This window comes from Podarcis bocagei (assembly GCF_964188305.1).
Source record: "Podarcis bocagei genome assembly, chromosome: 11".
NCBI lineage: Eukaryota > Metazoa > Chordata > Lepidosauria > Squamata > Lacertidae > Podarcis > Podarcis bocagei.
The window spans coordinates 45,930,857-45,940,169 of NC_138136.1; positions in this window are offsets into that span (position 1 = coordinate 45,930,857).

The window sequence follows — 9,313 nt, forward strand, 5'->3', positions numbered from 1 at the left end:
GAAACATGCCAATCTCCGCTCTGGTCTTCGAACCCACAAATTGTTGGTAGACTAGTTTCTCACAGTACTAAGGTTTATTTTAATGATTTTACGAAATTTCTATACTTGCACAAATTTACGATTGCCTGTATGTGATTGAATCCATCCCACAAAACAGTGACAGTCTGGAGGTGATCTTGCACCACATGATTCTGCACAAAGCAGAGAAGAGCAAGGCTGGATCTACATTGATCTTATAGAACGTTGTATTTAATAGCGTTTGGAACACTTAATGGCAGTTTTTCCATTGCCAGTGGCTCGCCGCTCTGCAGCACCCTCTGGAGTCACACTTTAATAATGCATTTTTAACGTTATAAATTTTTAGTGTAGATATGCTCTGATAATGCACTGCAATTGAAAGGGGTGTATGTAGCTCAGTGATGGAGCGTGTGCTTTCCTTGCAGAAAGTCTCATGCTCTATCTCCACCTAGGGCTAGGAATGGTTTGTCAGGAGCTGGTGTCAGGCGCAGGTCAGCAATAAAATAATAAAGCACCCGATGTCAGTGAACTCTTTATCAAAGAAACAAAACAGCTCAGTCCTAGCTGGTTGCAGCAACCCTTCCCAGTAGGTCTTGCCCCAATGAGGCAGATGCAAGGACTGAAGGTCCCTGCCTTCCTACCACTCTCTAAGGCGCTTTCCCCGGTTTCTTCCCCAGCAGCCTAAGGCTCTATTGTCTTGCCTCTCTTTGCTCCTCCTTCATTTCTCTGCATGTTCTGGGAGACCAGGGGGAGGTGAGCAGGTCGCAGCAGGAGGGGGAGACTCCCTGGATTCTTCAGCGACCTCCCTCATCTCTGTCTCCTGGCCCCCCTCCTCTCCTGCCTCCAAGTCTGCACTGTGCTCTGCCCCAGCCTCTTCCTGCTCCCTAAACCTTGTTGCCTCTTCAGCTTCCAAAACCTCCTCTTCCCACCCTGCTCCCTCTTTTCCTTCTGACCACTCATCTTCAACCCACCACCAATCCCCTGGCTCAGAGTCTTCTTCCCTTGGGGGTTCCCCAGCTGGTGCCTCCCACCACTCCCGTCACGATTCGAGTCTGAAATCCAGGAGAGCTGCTGCCAGCCAGTGCCAACAACACTGAGCTAGCTAACTAATAGTCTGGCTTGATAGGACAGCGACTCATCTACGGAGCTATCAAAAGAACAGAGTGTCTTTTTATGTCAGATTTATTAAAGGAAAGGACAGAGTGCCTTGCAGCGCTTCTAAGACTAACAGCACAACCCCATGCATGCCTGCTCAGGGGGGAAATCCCACAATAAATGTGTAGAGGTTGCAGTCTAATACACGGAGAGTAAGATTTCCTGAATGTTTGTGCCAGAATATACTTGTTCACTAATATTATTATTTAAAGCAGAGGAGTATTGTTCTCCGTTGTGACCCTGGTTCAAGTCAATATGTGCTCTCCTATCCTCCACATAATGGCTGCACCACAAGGGCTCTTTGAACTGAAAAGGAACTCACTGTGATGGAGGACTTGATCTCTGGACTTGCTCCACAAACACAGCTTTATTTCCCTCCCCTACCTACCAAGTTCCAGAAACCTAAAGCAAATTTTTGGACACCCGTAGAGGAGTCCACTTAATAGAAGTAAAAATAGACCAAGCAAATAGGAGCTGTTTTTCACCTATGGAGTTTCCTTTCCCCCACCCAATCAACTCAGTATCCTTACAATCATATTGTGATCATATTATAAAGCTGGCTTGTTGCTCTGTGAAAGTTTGCTCCCAATAGTTGTAGTGTGTGACTGGGGATTTCTGAACTTTTCTTACCAAACAAGAGAGCTTCATTTCCTTTTGGTGTCAGCTTTAAATGTTATCTGCCTTGGATACACAGCCGATGACCCTTCTGCCCCCGACCATCCTTGCTTCTCAAGAAAACAAAGTGAAGAAATGAAGTAAAATCTCAGATACATTTTGCTTCATTCTTCTGTGTGCTCAGAGGAAGTTTGGCAGTGGTTCTGGGCTGCAGTGTCAGCAGAAACCTTATCCTGTTTTTCTGCTTCCAACTGGCAAAAGTTCAGAGAAGTGCAACTCTAAACTAGCTCAAAAAGCACACAGTTATCTTCTTCGGGCATTTCTTGTCAAAACCTTTAGCAACCATGCAATTAGCATTAATTAAAGACAGCTGTTTTGCTTTGTGACATGCTGGGGGGTTGCATTGTTTTGATCACATAGGGTGAGGAACACTGGATGGGATTAAAAAAATGGGCCTGATCCAAAGGGTTGCCTTCTGCACATGCATTCCCATCACTAGAACTCATACCTCCCAAGTTCCCTGATTTAACCAGGACAGCCGCACTTTCCTTGAAGGCACCCTGGGCTCTGCCTTTGTTCCAAGGTGCCCCAATTTCACACCAGGTGCGGACGAGGCTCACAGAAGCAGCTCTTGTAGCAGTGGCAGCATTGTGAAGGAGCAGTTGCCGGCCTTTATGAAGGAGGCACAAGACTGTGATGGGCTCCTGGAGCCCTCCTGCCTCCCTTCCCAAAGCCAGCAAGCACTTACAGGGCTTGGGGAAGGAGTTGGGGGTCTCTTGCGCCCTATCAGAGCACCTGCCTCTTTTCCTATGTTGGACAGAAGCTTCCTAGACTTTGGGAAGGAGGCATCAAGACCTCTGGTAGGATCCTGGAGCTCTCCTGCCTTCTTCCCAACATCAGGCAGAAGTTTACAGGGCTTTGGGAAAGAGGCATGAGGTCCCTGTCCTGATTTTTATCGGCAGAATGTTTGGAGTGTATGAGAACTTGGTTGGGACCATCCAACCCATGGTGGCTGGGGACCATTGAGACTGGCAGGGCAGAAGGTAGGGAGACCAACAAGAGCCAGAGCCAATCACAGGCACAGGCACAGCTAACCAATTCTAGCTTTCACTTCCTCTTCCTCTTCCTTTCCCTTGTTGAGTTCAGTAAGGGCAACCTTATGGAGGAGGAAGCTGACCCCTCCACAATTGCTTGTAATTAAGAAGACAGGCAGGTGAGCAGACTGAAGTTGGTGGGGCACTGTCCCATTTGCCCAGGCAGAACAGCCTCCACTGCTTCCAATGAAAGGGCAGGTTAGAAGATTCAGGACAGGCAAAAGCACTCCAAGTACATAGCACGTGGAATTCCCTCCCACAAGTTGCAGCGATGGCCATCAGGTTGGATGGCTTTAGAAGATGATTAGACACATTTATGGGGGATGTCCATTTATTGTATCTAGCCATGATGGGGATGTTCTCCTTACAATGTTGGAGGCCATATGCTCCTTAAGGAATGCCATTTTCTGGGAGTTGCAAGTAGTCAGGTCCTGTTTGTGGACTTCCCATAGGCATCTGGTCAACGCAGTGCTTGACTAGATGGGCCTTTGACTTGATCCAGCAGGGTCTTTCTCACGTTTGTCTGTTCTTGCCCAGCCCACCACCAGGTTTGGTGTGCTGGGCTAGGTGCTTGGTCTCCTCCCGGCGTTGTGTGTTTGTGTGACATCACAGATGCTGAGATCCCCCCAATGTTGGGTCCAAGCTGCACCTCTGTCTCAAAGTATTTCTTTTCTTTTTAAAATCAGGACTGCCCAATTTTTATTTTTTTAAAATTATTATTATTATTATTATTTGGTAATTTTCTCTAACACATCAGGAATGTAGAAGCAGTGAAGGCACGTGAAGGAATGTTAATTGTGTGCTTCATAACTAAAGTACATAGCTATCTAAAGCTCTCCACCCTTCTGCCCTGCCCCCGCCCCAAGATCCACCAACTAAAATTACCTGGCTGTTTGATTTTATTATGTACCTCAAAAAAAAAGGACAATGATGGAGTGCCACCTGATCTGGTACTTTTTACTGCTTGTTTGTGTTGAAACAGGACCAATATATTTGGTCAATCTAGAAAAGCCTGAAAAGGATTAAAAAGATAAACATGTGAATTTGCAATGGACAGAACTTTTAACTAATGATGTATTAGATTTGTAACATTTATTGCATTTCATAGTTATGAAAACCAATAAAAAATAATTCAGAAATAACATAAAATCACCTGGTTGCAATACTGGAAATACAAGGCCCTTAATCATGCTTTTGTTGTGGTTGTGGGAAGTGCAGTGTGTGGGGTGTGTGTGTGTGCTTTTTACAGCCAATTCTCCTCTGCAAATGCCTTTGGAGGCAAAGAAATCAGCTTCATCACTCACCATCTTTAATATATATTTTGTCCTTTCTGTCCTTGTGGCTGATCTGAAAATATAATATCTAAATTGTAATGTTTTAAAAGTCTCAATGAAATGCAATTGTATACTCCTGAGGGATGGTGTGTGGGTGTCCAATCAGTTAAGCAGTTATCCTTCCTAACATTTAACATACACCTGCCTCCTTTCGTTGGGTATTAGTAGGCAATTGCTCATACTATGAATATTAATTGTGCAAACATGTTGTAATGTGTCTCACAGGTAAGATACTTCATGTCCATCAAATTAACAAATATTGAGGGATGCAATAAAATGTACTCAGTACTGTCTTTATCATGGTGCCCAACCTGATACCTGTGGGAAGCCTGAAAGCAGACTTACACTGCATCCAACAGTGATGATGGAAAATAGCCATTGTGGTTAATAACCACTGACAGCCTTATCCTCCATGAATTTGTGGACCTCCAGATAATACTGGACTTCATTATCCATCAGCCCCAGCTAGTGGTGAGGGATGATGGAAGCTGTAGCCCAACATATCTGGAGGGCCACAGGTTGTTGACATGCAGAGGGCCGGGAGGCCAGCTGGCTAGCCCCAGCCGGGCCGTCCCCTTCCAGCAGTCCCGCTGCGTAGACTATCGGCCTCTGCCCTGACGTAAATCAGCGACCCAGGCTTCAAAGCCAGGGCACACTATCAGCAGATCGAACTGTGCACACAGAATAGGCGTGAGGCTTGTGGAAGCATACTACAACTACAGATTTATTAATCATAAATCAGGGCAAAGAAACATGTCGTCTCTCTCTCTCGTCTTCTCAGAGAGAATAGGAAAAGCAAAAGCTATACACAACGGAAGTACCCAGCAAGATGTGCTGGAATGTAAACAGACATGTGACACGCAACAGTTCCACACATCTGCTCCTTAAGGTGGAATGGAAATCTCAACACAGAGATTTCCCATCACTGGCCTACACTTACGAGCTGTAGCTCTCCGGTTTTTCCAAGCCTTATCTGCAGATGCCAGGGACTGAACCTCAGACCTTCCACATGCAAAACTTGTGCTCTGTGACTTATAAATGTGAGCGTCCACCTGCACTTTGCTCAGGTATTTTGCTAGCTTATCTGTAATGGTGAGGATGGGGAAAGAGGGAGAATGCATACCTGCACCATTTCTCTCTGTGCTTCTTTTTCACATTCTTTGGTTGTGGATCCAGGCACGCTATCCCTTGGAAATAAATTATTAACAAGGTCTTGGTCTGGCAAATGCCATTTTAGGTCACCTGCTCCTTTACCTCTCAGAGGAAGAAATGACCTGTTATATTTTTCCCATGCTCAGTGATCTGTAAAGGAATCAGTCTTCTACTAGATCAGACTCGCTCTGGCAGGTGATATTGGGGGCTACGTATTTTCCTTTATTACCTTTCCTGTTGTATGTTGCTTTCTTCAGTAGGACTTGTTTCCAAATGTGTGCAAAGGATTGCAGCCTTTACTGCCCGATTCATTTGTTTATTTGAAGCATTTTTACATACACACACTTGAGTTGGCTTAGAACCATCAAGAAGACTGACCCTGCCCTCAGGCTTACCATCTAGAAGACAATGATGCTGGTCAGTATTTTCAGGTGACTATTTTCAGTCACATCCTGGCAAATTCAGGTTGTGTAATTCAACTCAATTTGGAGCTGTTGTGTGTCAAACCTATTCCTATCCATCCCCTACGCCAAAACAGGTTTTTTTGTGTTAAGGGAAGTGGAAGGCCCTCCCATCAGCTGTTAAGGAAATAAGTAACTATACAACCTTTGGAAGACATCTGAAGGCAGCCCTCTATAGGGAAGGTTTTTTTATGTTTCATGCTTTTGTATATGCTGGAAGCTACCCAGAGTAGCTAGGGCAACCCTGTCAGATGGGTGGGGTACCAACAACAACAATAACAACAACAAGTAAACCTCTGTTGCCACATTCCAAATTAAGGCCTTGTTTGGAAGTACCCACAAAAGGAGAAGAGAGTGGGTAAGATAGTTTCAGACACTGAAAGCATAAGGCAGAACTTTGCTTAGGGCAAAGTCTGTGAGATCCAGAATATCATGTGATATTCCTCAGAGCCAGATTTCTCAGAATCTCAAGTCAGCAAAGGAAGCTAGTACATTCAGATATGGACTTGGAACTGTTCCTGCAAACAACTTGTGGCCCACCAAACCAACCATAACCCTTCAACCATTCTAGGAGGTGCTTGAAAATCAGTGTTTTCCCCCCTCTAGAGGTAGGGGGGGGGGAAACAGGTTTATTGGGCTGCTGTACATGATTGATAGGCCAAACTCATCTTGGTGAGTCAGCTGTTATCTAGCCAGTTTTAACCTCTGTATTTCATGAAGAGTTACTCATTGCACGTCCTTCAGAATGATAAGAAATTAAGATTAATACTTGCCCTGATGAATTGTCTGAACATTGTCCTATTTTATGTCTAGCGAATGCAGCTATCAAAGAGGACGATCGGGCATTATCCATCTTATCTATATCACACTGGCATAAATCTTCATTGGCTCAAGGGCTTATCTGGGGAAACCTTTGCAACGTTAAGAAATTCTATCTTTCTTCCAATCTTCTATTTTGAGACTCTATTTTAAAAAGCACCTTTGTGCTTTTTGTTGGGACAGAATGTGGAAGTGGTTGTACCATACTCTGAATTCTGCTGGGTTTGAAAATAAGGCACATTTGAAAATTATTCCAAAATTCCACACTCACAGGCCACTTTAAACCACTTAAACTAAACTATGGTTGAGAAATGAAGGCACATGCACTTTGCTCCCCCACAACTCTGGGTGCTGCAGTGCTGCCAGGATCTAGGTCATGGTCTCGTTATGTCTGATCCTGGGTTCGTGGTTTGTCTTCCCCAAAGAAATCTCAAGCAGTAAGCCAAGAACAAACCATGGACACAGCTCATAGTTCATTTGGAAGGAAACAAACCACAAGGCTACATTCAGAAACAACACTATTCCAAACCATGGCGTAGCAGGGAGGAGGGAAGCACTTGCGATTTCAGCAGCATGTCGTACAGTCGCCTATAAAACATAATTTAAGAAGGATATTGACAAGTTGGAATGTGTGCAGAGGAGGGAAACCAAGATGAACAAGGGTCCATACCTGGAGTACTATGTTCTCTTCTGGATGCCACAGTTTAAGAAGGATATTAACAATCTGGAAGATGTGCAGAGGAGGGAAACCAAGCCTTAGGAGGGACAGTTGAGGGAATTGGGTATGTTTAGCCTGGGTAAAAGAAGACTGAGAGGAGATATGATAGCCATCTTCAAATATCTTAAGGGCTGTCACATGGAGCAAGCTCGTTTTCTCTTGCTCCAGAGTGTAGGACCCAAATCAAGTTACAAGAAAGGAGATTTTGACTAAACATCATGAATAATTTTCTGACAGTAAGAGCTATTTGACAGTGGAACAGTCTCCTTCGGAAGGTGGTGGACTCTCTTTCATTGGAGGTTTTTAGGCAGAGGTTGAATGGCCAGCTGTCATGGATGCGCTGGTTGAGATTCCTGCATTGCAGGGGGTTGAACTAGAAGACAATCAGGGTCCCTTCCAACTCTACAATTCTATGATTCTATGGTTTCGCCCCCAATGAAAGATGGTTCTTTCTGCCTCAATGGTGGGCCTGCCCTGCCTTTTACCCACACCCCGGCTACATGGCAAACTGTTGGGATACCCTGGGAATCTGCTCTGTAAGTGCCACAGCTTCCTAACTGCCCCATTGCAACACAAGGACTTGCAGCATACTTGAACTTGCTCTTTGGGTCCCAGCCATACTCTCAAGGCAGCGTAGGGATCACAGGCAGAGAAGCACAAAACAGCTGGAACAGGTTCCTGCAATTTAACAGTCTACTGATTCAGTTAAGCTTTTGTCCCCTAAACAGAGAGATGTAAAGGAGCAATTGTTGCCAATTTAATCTGAGTTCCAGCTTTTAATTTTCTCAAGGCTGTCAAGCCATTATGCTAAGCACAGCTAAGCTGAGCAGCCCTGAGCCAAATCACAGCCTACATTGTTAACATTCAGGGAGGAAAAGAGAAATAAGCAATACAGGTTGGAGGCTGTTTGCTCACTTTTTGTTCATTTACCAGGGATGCAAGCAGTGCCTGATTCTACAATGTGACCTTTGGGTTTTATTCCTCCCAGCAAATCACCTGTGCAAGAGAGAGAGGGGAGGATGGGAAATATTGAGCTCACCCTTGACCTTCTAGGATGAGCTGGTGGTCATAGGCTGTGTACACACTGCTGTTTACTCAGGCTCCATTGCGCTCCCACTGCTGGTGTTTGAAGCTGTGTACATGTGGTGTTTGCCACAAGCCATATATGTGCTGTAGTTTCCTGAGAAATACTGTTGTTGGGTGTGTTCCCCCTCAAATCAGCTTCCATCTGATTCGCAAACATAAGCCACATTCATTTCGCAGTTAAGCTAAGGTGTGTGTACTTGAGATCACCTTTGTGAATGCAGTTTCATGAATAGGAGTTGCTGGAGTGTAGGCATGGGGAAACCAAACAGGCAATGTGCATTGGGTGAAGACATCCCCACCTCTCCTCTGGTGTGCACAGCAATGTAAGAATGTGACTTGAAACACAGCCTTGCTGCATTTTAAGCTGCTAGTGTGTACATTGCCTTAGAACAGAAAAAAAGGAGTTAGGGTTTAAGATAGGAGGCATTTCCAGCCTATTTTGTGTAGTATTCAATCACTTACTGGCAAATCCAGGCTGTGCAATTGGGAGGTCTTGTGCAACAAACCTGCTTTGCCCCCAAATATCAGACTTTGTGGTAAGAAAAGTGATGGGGAAATGCAGTGGGAAGTGTGGGATAACATTCACTTTGACTGACCTGCAATGCTCATTAAATAGCCAGCATCTAATATGCCTGCAGACAAAATCAGGATGAGTGCACAATAAACAGGATGTCTGGACATGCCCTTGGAGAAAAGCAATGGCTTATAGACTTTGAAACAAAAATACACATTTTTGTCCAGGCAAATTCACCATGAGTTTACTTTCCTCTTAATTTTGGCACAAGGATGTGCCATTCCTAGAATCCCTTTAAAGGGTCAAGTTGCAACAGGACATGGTGCTCCCAACTGTGTGACTCACAG